Source organism: Lampetra fluviatilis, chromosome 4 (genome assembly GCF_964198595.1).
Source record: "Lampetra fluviatilis chromosome 4, kcLamFluv1.1, whole genome shotgun sequence".
NCBI lineage: Eukaryota > Metazoa > Chordata > Hyperoartia > Petromyzontiformes > Petromyzontidae > Lampetra > Lampetra fluviatilis.
The window spans coordinates 1,363,035-1,377,711 of NC_136278.1; positions in this window are offsets into that span (position 1 = coordinate 1,363,035).

The following is a 14,677-nucleotide window of genomic DNA, read 5'->3' on the forward strand; positions in this document are numbered from 1 at the left end:
TGGGCTTGCGATCCAGAGGATGCCGGTTCGATCTCCCGGCTCGGCAGGCGAATCAATGATGCGAGTGTCTTTAATTCAACCCCCCCCCCACCCACCGCCGCCTTTGTCCACCAATCGGGACGAACAAGATACAAAATAAATTACGCTTTTCCTACACGCCGATCTAACAATCCAATAATACACGAATTATGGACCAGCCATCGGTTTAGCCGCGGAAGAACGAATTCAAACAAGATTAAACTGCGTTTAATTTTCCATTTGAAATTGGCAAGATTGACATTCCATGAAAAAAAAGAACATTTGATAAAGGTTTTGTGTTTAATTATTTATGGATATTTTCTAAGCACCGATACGAAGCGGGGGCGTGCACCGTCACCTGTGGGGTGTAAACGGGGACTTTACGACGTCATTCCGTGACATCATCTGCCACAGGGCCGCATTCTATTTGGCACAAGGTCGTGCGCTGCTCACTGCCACAGTTCCAAATGGGGAAATGTATTCCTGCTCAGGACATCGTGACGCTGACGGCACAAATTGAATATAATTGGAGGAAAAAGCCCCACTCCTAAAAAAAAGCAAATACACATGCAGCAAAAATCGAGATCGCCTGTGGCTCAATGTGGGGTTGGGGGTGTGGTAACAGTGTGGAGATGAGAGGAGTGGGGGTGGGTGAGGGGGTGGGTGAGGGGGTGGGTGGGGAGTGGAGGCAGTAAGGGGTATCTATGGGTAAGGGCAGTCTGCATAACCCAGGGTTTGGTGGCCGGAGGCAAAGATCAACCTTGGGAATGTTTCCCATTTTGAACCCCCTCTGCTCCCCACTCCCACCCCCTCTCCCCTGCCCACCTCTCTCTCTAGGGATCCTGACTTCTGAAACGGAGCAGCAGCGAGATTGGGGGAGGGGTGGGGGTGTGAGGCGATGTACGGGCGGTGTGGGGAACGTAGGGGGGTGACGTTGGGGTGAGACTGGGGGTGACGCTGGGGGTGACGTTGGGGTGAGACTGGGGTGACGTTGGGGGTGAGACTGGGGGTGACGTTGGGGTGAGACTGGGGGTGACGTTGGGGGTGAGACTGGGGGTGACGCTGGGGGTGACGTTGGGGTGAGACTGGGGGTGACGTTGGGGTGACGTTGGGGTGAGACAGCATCTCGTGACCTCGTCTCGCAAACCGCTCCGAGGCGGAATGAACGCGCGCGAGCGTAAATGTAAAGAGAGCCACGCAGTCATCTGGAACGAAAGTCATTAATACATATCGTACATTCTTTGGATCTTTCGATAAAGCCACGTGAATAGAAAAATAAAAATAAATAAAAAAGATGACGATTGCTTGTGTTGCGATCGAAACGTCGTAATATTGTTATTATTTTTTTATAATTTTATTTTTATTTTTCTATCTACGTGACTTTACCGAAAGACCCAACGAATTTAAATTCCTGCAGTCACGAAAGCTTTAAGTCATACACACACAACAGACACAGATCCCCCGTATAGCCTTAACAGACTGCTGGGGCAAGTGCCGTCAGCGAGCGCGTTCGTTCACCCGGTTCACGCGTGCGAACGAGCGCAACACCCGTGGCGCCGGGAGCTCGCCTCTAACCACGTGGTTCGCCATCACGCAAGTGCCCGCCAAGCGCCAACGCAGTCGCACCGATTCATTTGGAACCTCGCGATGTTTTCGTCCAAGATGTGAACAACAAATCTGTATTTCTACTTGGCGCGAGAGGCAGGTGACATCGCTTCGCGCATCCTCGCGCTCGCCCCCCCCCCCCCTCGACGAAGAGGAATTCCCTGGCGAGAGGCGAGAGGAATGGGTTTGAGTGAGCACCCTCTGCTCATTCGCGACGTCTCATCCATCGCGCGCATCCTCAAACCCGCCGCGTCGGGTCTCTCCACCGCTCGGAAATCGAGCCGAGAAGTCAGGGGCGTGCATATTTAAAATCTTCATCGTCGTGGTCGTCATCCTCATCATCAGCATCATCTCCAGCGCGAGTCCACTGTTGGATTGATGGTCGTGCTGCGAGGCCATGATTCACTGTCGCTTTTTAAATAGTGAAAGTAAAAAAAACCACTCTCGATACATTCGTCGATAATGCCGTGGCCTTACAAGGAAGAAGAGAAACGCTGGCGACGTTTCGGCTATTGGCACCTTCTGCATAGCAAACACACACATACACACACATACATAAAGACAAATATCCCCGTATAGTCGTCACAGGCTGTAGGGGCAAGTGCTGTTAACGAGCACCTATAAAGGCCGGTACGGCACACGAGTGGGTGAGTTGCCAACACCACGCCCGGCCGCCTTTGTCTCCCTAGTGCCGATGTTTACAGAACGCACCAGGTACTCATTTGAGGCTGAGTCGACCTATGGGAGGCCCAGGATCGGTTCAGATAATCATCATTGGTGTTGGCCGTGAGCGGGAATCGAACCGGGGTCGCCAGGTTCATAGCGCAGCGTAGCGCTCACCGCTACAGCCTTGTCCATGGGTTGTCATTCACGGTCACGAGCCATGTGCTGATTCCCTGAAGGGCCCACGTGCCGTGTCGGAGCAGTATTCTGTGACCCACGTGTTCCTTCTGCATGACTCTCAGTGTCATTCCCGGCATGCATCTGTCTGTGCTTGAAACATTATGATAATAGGTGTTTACCCTTACTGGCAATAAAACAGGGAGTTGTGTTAAGATGTCCAAACACCAAACAGAAACCTTTTGCAAGGAATCAAGTCACTGCATTAACCACACACACGGTGCTTGTAGTGAGCATGCAAACAAAGCATGCGCTGATAATAGATGGCATTGGCTTTTAAACTGATTGGCCTGCGCCAGAGACAGCCTTCAACACGGCCATGTATTTGCTTCTTTGCCGATTTTTACATTTTATTTGTCGGCGTACAGGGTTCACCCCCACGGTGAAATGCATCTACCCACCCGTTCACACGAATCGATTATCTTTGTCGATTATTATGAATGGATAATTTACACCACGTATGATGCGTAGCACGAGACGAGCCTTGGGCTAACGGAACGAACCAGACGCGCGGTGCAAACTCGACGAACAGAGCTTAGATTCGTGAAACGACACGAAAGACGCTCAATTGTTCGAATCAGGCCTGGGGGGGGGGGATCGAAGGAAGATGAGAATGTAGAGTGACGTAGATGAAAAATAATAATGAAAAAATAAAATGAAAGTAACTAAATTAAATCACGATTTAATTTAGTTATTTTTATTATTTTATTTTTTTCATCTACGTGACTTTACCGAAAGAACCAAAAAGTATGGATCCTTGCAGTCACGAAAACTTCAAATCTAGAATGAAAATGTAGATGCAATGAAAACGACTCGACACGAACGTGAAACACGTGACGCGTCACCTCGCGTGGCCCGCGGCAGGTGGCTTATATATTTAATTAATATGTGTTTTTATTTATACACACACACGCACACACACGCACACACACACGCGCACACACACGCACACACGCGCACACACACACGCGCACACACACGCGCACACGCACGCGCACACACGCGCACACACACACACACACGCACACATACACGCGCACACACACATTGATGATCATAATAATAATATTTGTATGTACACACACACAGAAGCGGAAAGCAAACAGACATCGACACACGGCGCGTGCACGCCGCGCAAAACCTGAACGGGAGCAGGTGGCGTGGGGAGAGGGAGCGCTAGGGAAGGGGAGGGAGCGTGAGGGAGGGCGCGTTAGGGAGGGAGATGGGAGCATTAGCGGGACAATGACATCCGTCCTCAAACCCGTGCTGATAGCGCCGCGCGTCAATGCGTCATCATTGTCTCAAACGATCATCATGACACACAACAACAACAATCGCCACTGAGTGGCGGTGACGTCACCACGACGCTTGTGCCAGGCTATGCGCACCTTGAGGCCACGTGAAGTGTCGAACGCCCGCTGGCAGGAGGTTACGGGGCAGACCCAGCAGGTCTCACGGGTCGACTGACTGAGATGACTGGCTGATGCCACTGCCTGTGCCTCCTACTGTGCCAACTTGCGGTGCTTTAGCTACCCTGCGCTCCTCTCGGTGTTGTGAGCGTCGCTCCTCCGCCCTCCGTTGTTGTTGGAGGGCGACTGCCTCCAACTGCCCAGTAGCGTCCTTCACGAGCCTCCTCCACAGAGGCCGATCTTGACACCGCTGGTATCAGTTATCGGCAAGTCCACTCAGCTCCACATCCTCCTGGACCACATCACTCTATCTCTGCTCTAGCCCGTGCTGCGCCCGTTTAGCCCCCTCGATCCTGCCGAACAAAAGCTGTTTAGGCATGCGGTGGCTGGGCATGCGGACCTATGACCCAGCCAACGCAGCCATGTCTGCCGGAGGAGCTTACCGATGGGATTTTGTCCAGATCTTTCAAGAAAAAAAGTAAAGGAAAAAGTATTTGATCCCCTGCTGATTTAGTACGTTTGCCCACTGACAAGGAAATGGTCAGTCTATAATTTAATGGTAGGTTTATTTGAACAGTGAGAGACAGAATAACAACTAAAAATTTTCAGAAAAACGCATGTCAAAAATGCTATAAATTGATTTGCATTTTAATATCTACTGACTCTATAGTAGCATATACTGACTCTATAGTAGTATCTACTGACTCTACAGTAGTATCTACTGACTATAGTAGTATCTACTGACACTACAGTAGTATCTACTGACTCTACAGTAGTATCTACTGACTCTATAGTAGTAACTACTGACTCTACAGTAGTATCTACTGACTCTATAGTAGTATCTACTGACTCTACAGTAGTATCTACTGACTCTATAGTAGTAACTACTGAATCTACAGTAGTATCTACTGACTCTATAGTAGTAACTACTGACTCTATAGTAGTATCTACTGACTCTACAGTAGTATCTACTGACTCTACAGTAGTATCTACTGACTCTATAGTAGTATCTACTGACTCTACAGTAGTATCTACTGACTCTATAGTAGTAACTACTGAATCTATAGTAGTATCTACTGACTCTACAGTAGTATCTACTGACTCTATAGTAGTAACTACTGAATCTACAGTAGTATCTACTGACTCTATAGTAGTAACTACTGACTCTATAGTAGTAACTACTGAATCTACAGTAGTATCTACCAGAGGTGTGGACTCGAGTCATGTGACTTGGACTCGAGTCAGACTCGAGTCATGAATTTGATGACTTGCGACTCGACTTGGACTTGCATAACAATGACTTTGTCCCACCTATGAGATGTGGACTCGAGTCATGTGACTTGGACTCGAGTCAGACTCGAGTCATGAATTTGATGACTTGCGACTCGACTTGGACTTGCATAACAATGACTTTGTCCCACCTCTGGTATCTACTGACTCTACAGTAGTATCTACTGACTCTATAGTAGTATCTACTGACTCTATAGTAGTAACTACTGACTCTACAGTAGTATCTACTGACTCTATAGTAGTAACTACTGAATCTACAGTAGTATCTACTGACTCTATAGTAGTATCTACTGACTCTACAGTAGTATCTACTGACTCTATAGTAGTAACTACTGAATCTACAGTAGTATCTACTGACTCTATAGTAGTAACTACTGACTCTATAGTAGTAACTACTGACTCTATAGTAGTAACTACTGAATCTACAGTAGTATCTACTGACTCTACAGTAGTATCTACTGACTCTATAGGAGTATCTACTGACTCTACAGTAGTATCTACTGACTCTATAGTAGTATCTACTGACTCTATAGTAGTAACTACTGAATCTACAGTAGTATCTACTGACTCTACAGTAGTATCTACTGACTCTATAGTAGTATCTACTGACTCTACAGTAGTATCTACTGACTCTATAGTAGTATCTACTGACACTACAGTAGTATCTACTGACTCTACAGTAGTATCTACTGACTCTACAGTAGTATCTACTGACTCTACAGTAGTATCTACTGACTCTATAGTAGTAACTACTGAATCTACAGTAGTATCTACTGACTCTATAGTAGTATCTACTGACTCTATAGTAGTAACTACTGAATCTACAGTAGTAACTACTGACTCTACAGTAGTATCTACTGACTCTATAGTAGTAACTACTGACTCTACAGTAGTATCTACTGACTCTATAGTAGTATCTACTGACTCTACAGTAGTATCTACTGACTCTATAGTAGTAACTACTGAATCTACAGGAGTATCTACTGACTATAGTAGTATCTACTGACTCTATAGTAGTATCTACTGACTCTACAGTAGTATCTACTGACTCTATAGTAGTATCTAGTGACTCTACAGTAGTATCTACTGACTCTACAGTAGTCTCTGGCCTTTTCCAATTAAACCTCAACGCGGGAGGAAAATCGTGAAGACGCGGAGAAAACCCAGCTGGCATTCGAGGGGGAATACCTCTCAAAGTTCCACTGCGACGCAGACAGATTCACGAGCCCTGCACTACCACCTCCGAGGCACGTTGCAGGCAGCCTCGGCAAACTCGGGGGGGAGGGGGGGGCTCACAATTCTCTTGGCGATCCACCAAACATCGCCTCCAAATTGCGTCGGATCACATATGCAGGGAGGGGAGGATCAGGGCAGGAGGGTGGTGGGGGTTGCACGGATGGGAGAACGATACGATTAGAGAGGGAAGAGGGAGGGACAGGGGGAGGGGGAGAGGGGGAGGAACGTCACTGAGTAATTGCTGCAGTGGATCGACGTTTTCAATTCGATATCGGGATGGATCTATCGCAGAATTGAGGCGGAGGGGAGCGTTGTGGTGGGGGGTCGGGAGAGTGAAGGGGGAGGGGAGGGGGTGGGGGAGGGGCGGGGGGAGGGGTGGGGGGAGGGGCGGGGGTGGGCTACTGATTCTGCAGAGAGTTCATTTCTGGGGAATCGAATTGGGTCGCGGGCGGTGGGGGTGAGGGCTGTTGGGTTTGATAACCCCCCACACCCCCCACCTCCTCCTCCATCCATGTCGGGGCGGTGGTGTTGGAGGAGATTGTAATGGTGATCGTGATGATGATTGTGGCGGTTGAGATAGTAGTATAGTGATGGCGATGATGACAGAGATGGTGTTGGGGGTTTTGGTGGTAATGATTGTGGTGGTGATGGTGGTGGTGGTGTTTAGATGTAGTTGTGGGGAGCGGTAGTATAGCTGTTAGTGCTACGCTGCGCTGCGAACCCGACGACCCGAGTTCGATTCCCGCTCACGGCCAACACCGGTGACGATTATCTGAACCGGTCCTGGGCCTCCCCTAGGTAAACTCAGCCTCAAATAAATACCTGGGGCGGTATGCAAGCATCGCCAATGGGGACACAAAAACGGCCGAGGTGTTGGCCCCTCGTGTGCCTGCCGACCTTCATAGGTGTTCGTTAACAGCACTTTCCCCAACAGTCTGCTCAGGCTATACGGGGGATCTTTGTCTTTGGTGATGCTGATAGTGATTGTGGTGCTGTTAGAGGCATCGGTGATGCCGATAGTGACGATAACGATGGTGGCGGTGCTGATTGATGGTGATGCGGTGAACACGTGACGCTGTGACAGCGCTGATGGAGGCTGGGCGAGGTCCATCTCCACGTGGCTCTCCTCGCCGCGGTGCTCCGATCACTGCCGGTGGTCGCGCGCTCGGACCGTCGTCAACCTCGCCCCGTCAAGGAGCCCCGCGCCCACGGATTGAACTCCGCTCGAATCACCAACCCATGCTTGTCATTATCACCACCACCAGCACCATCATCTTCATCGTCACCGCTCTTACCTCCAACACCACCGACACCATCGTAGTCGTCGTCATCTTTCCCGGGAGGCTAGATTTGTAAACGGGTTAATATTTCTGTCGAGAGCGCTAATGACAGCGGCAATTAGGTAGCCCCCCCCCCCCACTCTCCGCCCCCCCTACTCCCCCCCCCCACTCAGCACCCCCACTCAGCTCCCCCCACTCAATCTCCGCCCCCCCGTCCTTCCCAAGCACCCACGGCCACTGTCCTCACTTGACGCTCCGCTAGCGCGCGCCACAGCTCATTAGCGCAGTGGCAGCAGCGCAGTGGCAGCAGTAGCAGCAGTAGCAGCAGAAGCATCGGCAGCAGTAGCAGTGGCAGCAGCGGCAGCAGCAGCAGCTGCAGTAGCAGCAGAAGTAGCGGCAGCAGTAGCAGTGGCAGCAGTAGCTGCAGCACATCCTCCCGACACGACGACTCTCCCCACCACCCAGTGGCGATGTTTACACACCGCACCAGGTACTCATTTGAGGCTGAGTCGACCTAGGGGAGGTCCTGGCCCGGTTCAGATAATCGTCACCGGTGTTGGCCGTGAGCGGGAATCGAACTCGGGTAGCCGGGTTCGTAGCGCGGCGTAGCGCTAACCACTACACTCCTGCTCCCCACCATCACCACCATCCAACACCAACAACACCAACAACACAAACAACACCAACCACACCCCCACCACCAACCACACCACCACCACCAACACCACCACCAGCCACACCACCACTAACCACACCACCACCAACCACACCACCACCAACCACATCACCAACAACACCACCACCAACAACATGCGCACCACCACCAACACCACCCAAGACCGTCCATAGGGGGGTGCCGGAGGGGGGGGGGGCAAACTCCACAATGCGGGCCCCCCGCCGCCTTCAAACGAACCCGGGAGTATTCCATCTGACACCGTGACGCGTCACCCCCCTCCCCCCACCCCCAAAGCACGGGGCACGGGGCAGCACCGCGCTGGGCGCAGAGACGCGGCCGCGAGCTGCGGGCTTCATCCTCGCGAGGTTCGTGGACGTCCACGTGGCCCCCACCCCACACTGCTGGTGCCAACGGACATGGTGGTGAGGAGCGGTGGCGCAGCGGTGAGCGCCACGAAAACCGGCGTCCCGAGTTCGATTCCCGCTCACGGCCACCAACACCAATGACAATAATGATCTGAATCGGTACTCGGCCTCCCCTAGGTCGACTCAGCCTTAAATTAGTGTTGTGCCTGGTGCGGTGTGTAAGCATCGCCACGAGGGAGACAAAGGCGGTCGGGCGGAATAATGGGCAACGTTGTCCCATCGTGTGCCGCGCCGGCCTTCATAGGCGCTATTCGCTAACAGCACTTGCCCCAACAGCCCGTTAAGGCTACACGGGGGATCTTTGGTGTGGTTGTTCTAGCGGGGTAGTGGTGGTGGTGATGCCGTGGAGGGGAAGAGATGCACTCTCTGTTTCTCATCACAGCCTCCCACGCGGGATTATTTACAGAGAGAGAGAGAGCGAGTGAGAGTTTTTTTTTATTATAAATAAACCCTGCATGCATGACCACGTGTTCAGGCGCTTAGTCGCATTGCTGAGTTTTTTGTTTGTTGTCGAATCCAAAGTAAACTGCTGGAGAGAGAGAGCGAGAGAGAGCCTGCCACTACACAAACTCGTCTTTAGCGGGCGGCCATACGAACGTGGAATTTCCACCGCTGGCTGAGGCGGGTCTCGCAAAAGCGAGCGGTGCTTAACTTCATCGATGCGCTGAGCTGCGCCCGTAGCGCTTGACAGGAATTTGCTTCAACCGCGCTTGGCCAAGATGGCCAGTGCGGCGGGCTGGTGAAGACAAATTGGGTGATTGACACACCGGGGTTTTGTTTATCTCTCTCCCTTCCCTCCCCTCCCCTCCCGGTGCGATCTCACAGCCCTCGATATTGACGTCTCACTGGGTTGAACGCGCACGAATCGCGGATAGAGCGGCATCGATCCGTTAAACAGCGGTGGAGGAGGAGGTGGGGCGGTAACAATTTAAGGGGGTGGGGGGGTTAGATCTGTCGACAACGTGGACGACTACAACTAAGGGGGGGGGGGAATAATTACAAATAATACACACAAGTACACACAAACACACACACACACACACAAATACACATACACACAAGTACACACAAGTACACACATACACATACACACAAGTACACACAAACACACACAAACCCACACACACACATACACACAAGTACACACAACTACACACAAACCCACATACACACATACCTACACACAAATACACATACACACAAGTACACACAAGTACACACAAACACATACACACAAATATACATACACACAAGTACACACAAACACACATACACACATATTCATACACACAAGTACACACAAGTACACACAAACACACATACACACAAATATATGTACACACAAGTACACACAAACGCACACACAAACATACACAAACACACATACATACACACAAATATACATACACACAGTATTATTCACGTGGGAGGAGGGAATCGGGGCACCCGGAGAAAAGTCCATGCACGCGAGAGGGCAACACGCTCGATCCCCGCAACGAATGGCTCCCGAGGCCGACGACTCCACTTGCTCTGCCGCCTTTCGCTTGGCGAGCCGGGGGTTCGGCTTCTCCTCGGCGCCCACGGGAATGGAGATTCGCGACATCTCCTCCGGTGATCCACCAACCCTCCGGGCAGCCGCATGCGCGAGACATTCAAGAGGCAGTGGATGGCAACGAGCGAGGTTAGTTAATTTTGTTTTTATTCGAATAAGTGGAATAATTCCTCCCGACGTCAAATGCGAGTGAAAGGAGCATCGTTATATAACGTGGACAACATATTACAGTCTGGCTTTCATAAAATAAATACGTGTATCAAACGAGAATAAAGATAATTATACAAGTGACGGTATACATTCAAATGTACATTTCCCCCAATGTCCTCGTAGTCTTTTTGTGTGTATATGTATGTATGTACATGTGTGTTTAAAAGCAAACACAAAATTACATTTAATCCATTATTCATATTGCATGGCAAATGATAAGCGAGTGGGACACGTGGGTGTGGGCGTGCGTGAGTGTCGACGTTTTGGCAAGGCAAAGTCTGGAACACGGTGGGGGGGGGGGGGGGAACTGCGGGACGCGAGCCAATCAAACACTTGCCCTACCCCTAACCCCAACCACGCGATACAACCTCAAATACACACACGCCAAGCGGTCACCAGCCCTACCCAGAACCACGACCGCACCAACCAACCAGGCACTAGCCGTGACCCTTGACCCTGACCCAGCCGTGGCCCTAGCCCTGACCCAGATGTGGCCCTGACCCTTGACCCTGACCCAGCCGTGACACTTGACCCTGACCCAGCCGTGACCCTTGACCCTGACCCAGCCGTGGCCCTGACCCTGACCCAGCCGTGGCCCTGACCCTGACCTAGATGTGGCACTGACCCTGACCCAGCCGTGACCCTTGACCCTGACCCAGCTGGACCCTTCCCCCGCTCGTCGTGTTCGGTTCGCGCGTCCTGCCTCGCCTCCTTCTCAGCGCCGACACGGCACGTGCAGGGAGGGTCACGCGTGAGTCGGGATCACCGGTGACACGCAGCTCTCTGTCTTGTCTCTCTTTCTATGAACTCAACACACTCGTCATTAACACTGGGTGTGCCTTCCGATAACAAATATACAGGGGGCTTCAAAATTGTTTGGAACACTTCTGAGAATTTGCAACAAAAACCACGAGAAATGTGCCGCCTCCGAGCTCTGGAGACCACCTGGAGAAGATCCCAGGCACGCGTTGACAACGATGGCGAACAAGTGGAGGCTCTTTGGCTTTTGGAAGCTATTAACATTACATTTGTTATCGTGTTACAGTGCATTATCCGTTCTTTTTCCATTAAAAACGATAGTCCCATATAAGTGTTAAAACATTTTTGAACCACCCAATTTTTAAAGTAACGTTTCGGACAATGGCCCACCTTCATAGGAAATAAAGGTCCGTTGCCCGAAACGTCGCCTATTATGTTTTTTTTATTAAGGCTACGCTGTTTTGACGACCGTGTTGTGTTTGTTGTTGTTTATGCACCACTGCCAACGCAGCAGGAGCGTGACAACATAATTTGCTGAACACAGCGGCCCTGTCTACCGTAGTGGGTAGGTATAGTCGCCCGCCTACCACTCTGCCTACCTGCCGAGTTGACGTTAATTTCGCGTGGGATGTTATCTGCAGCTCAGCACCCAGGACAGCTCCGCCTGAAATCAAGCCCCGACCTCCAGGCGTCTCTCAAACGGAAGGTCGACGCCTCAACAACAACAACAACAACAAGAATGTGCATCGTGATTTGTCGACGTGTATATATTTCAAATGTTCTGTACGCGTGGGTCCAGAACTAGGCTCAATGTCTGGTTTTTCATCACGTTTGCCAACAGAGGAAAGCTCCTTATCAACATGTATATCTGTGCAGGCCTTGTGGAGATTAAATCCAACCGCGCCACCACTCCCCCACTATCAAGGTAATGCCATATTACATTAGAAACAACATTTTACTGGCTGGCTGGAGGGACGGACAGACGGACCGTCACGTCCAAAAGACGTGTGCCTTGTTATTATATTATACGAATAATAAAAGAGATATTTTTCGTAAAAATATTGGCTCATCATTCGACAACCAAAATAAGCAAATTCACCAACATTCAATGGTAGCGACGACGATACTTGGCTTTCCAGAATGCAAGTTCGTTTTGAAGAGCGCGTGACCTAATCTGGAGAGCAGCCAACCAACCCTTCAACGCGGCTAACTGACAGCTCTGCGGCCACCGCCTCACTGCCGTCTGCGAGTCGCAAAATCAATGCGACAGGCATTGGAGCGAATAGCGCGCAACGGCGTTGTGTTTGGATAAAGCGAAAGAAGAGAGAGAGAGAGGCGGGATTGCAACGCCGTTCATTCATCACCTATGGCACACCTACTGGCGGTCACTAAGCTGCTTACACACGCACACGCACCGACCAAATTACAAGACGAATCCCCAGCATTTGTTTTTAAATATGGGGGGGAGAGGATTGGGGGGCAGTGCGTCGGTAATCATCCAGCAGGATTTATTTAAACAACAAACGCTCCATCGGCTTTCATCTTTTGGGTGTAATCAGCAGTCAGGCTTGCCAAAGAATAAATACAGCCGGGCTTGTCAAATGTTGAGGACTGGTAAGTCATCTCGTGCAGGCTGTACTCAACAATCACGCTACAGGCCACAGCAACCCACCCACTCACCCACTCACCCTACCGCTCACTAGCTCACCTACGCACGCACTAACCCACTCGCTTGCCCACCCACTCTACCACTCACTAACTCACCCGCTATTTAACCCACCCATTCAATCACCCACTAACTAACCCACCCACCCTCACGCTCACTAGCTTACCCACGCACTCACTAACCCACTCGCTCGCCCACCCAATCTACCACTCACTAACTCACCCGCTATTTCACCCACCCATTCACTCACCCACTAACTAACCCACCCACTCACCCTCACGCTCACTAGCTTACCCACGCACTCACTACCCCACTCGCTCGCCCACCCAATCTACTACTCACTAACTCACCCGCTATTTCACGCACCCATTCACTCACTCACCCACTAACTAACCCACCCACCCTCCCGCTCACTAGCTCACCCACTCACTCACTAACCCACTGGATCACCCACATACTCTCACGAACTCATCCACTAACTCATTCACCATCCACTCATCCATTCACGAATTCACCCACTATGTGAGTGTGTGTGGGTAGGTGGGATAGTGAGTGATTGGGTGGGTTAGTGGGTAGGGTAGTGAGTGGGTGTATTAGTGAGTGGGTGGGTTAGTGCGTCAGTGGGTGGGTTAGTGGGCGAGTGGGTGGGTTAGTGGGTGAGTGGGTGGATTATTGGATGAGTGGGTGGGTGATTTAGTGGGTTAGTAGGTGGATTAGTGAGTTAGTGGGTGAGTGGGTGGGTAAGTGAGTGGGTTAGTAGGAGAGTGGTTTGGTTCGTGAGTGGGTGGGTTAGTGGATGAGTGGGTGGGTGAGTCGGTGGGTTGGTTAGTGAGTGAGTGGGTGTATCTGCAATCCACCAGCTCTGTGACAAGGCAAGAGAAACGGGCTGACTCACCGTCGGATCTCCTCTCACCGTTGCTCTCCGCTCGGCAGCTACGACAGAACACGAGGAAGCACCTCAACCGAGGCCACGCCGCTTGCGTGGCCCTAGACTCGTTCCCTGTCGCGCGCCTTGACACCGCGTCCACGCCTCTTCTCGTATGTATAGACCACGGTGTGTACACAGGGATATATATATATATTTCTATTTACAGAACTATTCCCATGGATGATGCCACGGCGGTGGTTGTAAAGGTCAGCACACTGTACTTACGATCCCGAGGCCACCCGATCGCCCACATCTCGATCTCCTGGCGCGGCAGCTGAGACAACGTGGAAATTCTTAACCCTCCTCCCCTCCTCCCACTTCCCTTGTCTCAGAATCAAAACCTTTATTTAGACTGGAGGAGGAATCCGATGAGCTGTGAAGGTCTCTTTTTGTACAGATGCTCAGCCGTCTCTGCGTCCACTCAGCGCTACAGAGTTACAGCTTTGTTCATGGGGTCACCGCGGTTTAGTTGTTCGACTGGTCGCGTTGCGGTGGTGCCGTAAAGCGTGGGGTGATCACCTCGATGGAGGAAGAGGAGGCTCGTAAAGGACGCTCTTGGGAAGTTGGAGGCAGTCGCTCTCCAACAACGACGGAGGGCAGAGGAGCGACGCTCACAACAACGAGCGGAGCGCCGTCCGGCTAAAGCACAGCAAGTTGGCACGGCAGGGGGCACAGGTAGTGTGCATCTGTCAGTCATCTCAGTCAGCCAACACATGGCAACCT